The sequence below is a fragment of the Bombus impatiens genome, unplaced genomic scaffold (assembly GCF_000188095.3).
Source record: "Bombus impatiens unplaced genomic scaffold, BIMP_2.2 scf_0389, whole genome shotgun sequence".
Classification (NCBI taxonomy): domain Eukaryota; kingdom Metazoa; phylum Arthropoda; class Insecta; order Hymenoptera; family Apidae; genus Bombus; species Bombus impatiens.
Genome location: NT_176808.1, coordinates 2,576,436 through 2,577,182, shown reverse-complemented (window position 1 = coordinate 2,577,182; position 747 = coordinate 2,576,436).

Genomic DNA, 747 nt, shown 5'->3' with positions numbered 1-747 from the left:
TCACCCCCTTTCCGCTTGTACCACCAGTTACCAGCCACCCTGTATATCTAGTCGTTGTACGTATTGACGACAAGGTGTTTCTTGACGTTATTAAAACCCTTTTACCGCCAGCCAGTCGATATATCGACTCTGGGTGTATGCGCGAAAACTACCACCGGTCGATCCATCGATCTCGTTGGTCTACGTGCAGAGTGTTTAGAGATTTTGGAGCCAGCGGTAACAGGGTTGATTAAACCTAATCCAAAGCTATACCAGTTTGCTGCGTTAATCGCGCTGCTGAGAATTTAATCAGGACGCGGATGTGTCGTAATATGCGTAGCAAATAAATCACGCGATACGCGCACACTCGATATAAGCGCGTCTTTCGAAACGATCGGTCTCCGCGCCTCGGAACTGCTACGCGTTTCCGAAGGTTCTACTCGTCAGGATCAGTCGCGTGTTGCAACAAGTCGGATATTCGATGCGACGTGAAACAAAGTTGGAGTAAAACAATTGGATATGCACGTGCATATATATATATAGTGCATAGGTATAGTGAAAAGCGGCGATACGAGAGAAGAAAGCACACTAACGGTTTACGTTTAACGTTTAGGTCACGGAGGGAGGTTCGAAAGAGCTCAGTGCCGTAGCATGCCGGCGAGCTGCAGCGGGTGGTGGGGCGTCTCTGAGAGAGCGCGTCGATCGGCGTCGTCAGGCGTCTACTTGGGCGTCTGCGTGGTCAGGCAGGGGCCGGAGAAGCGTGCATAC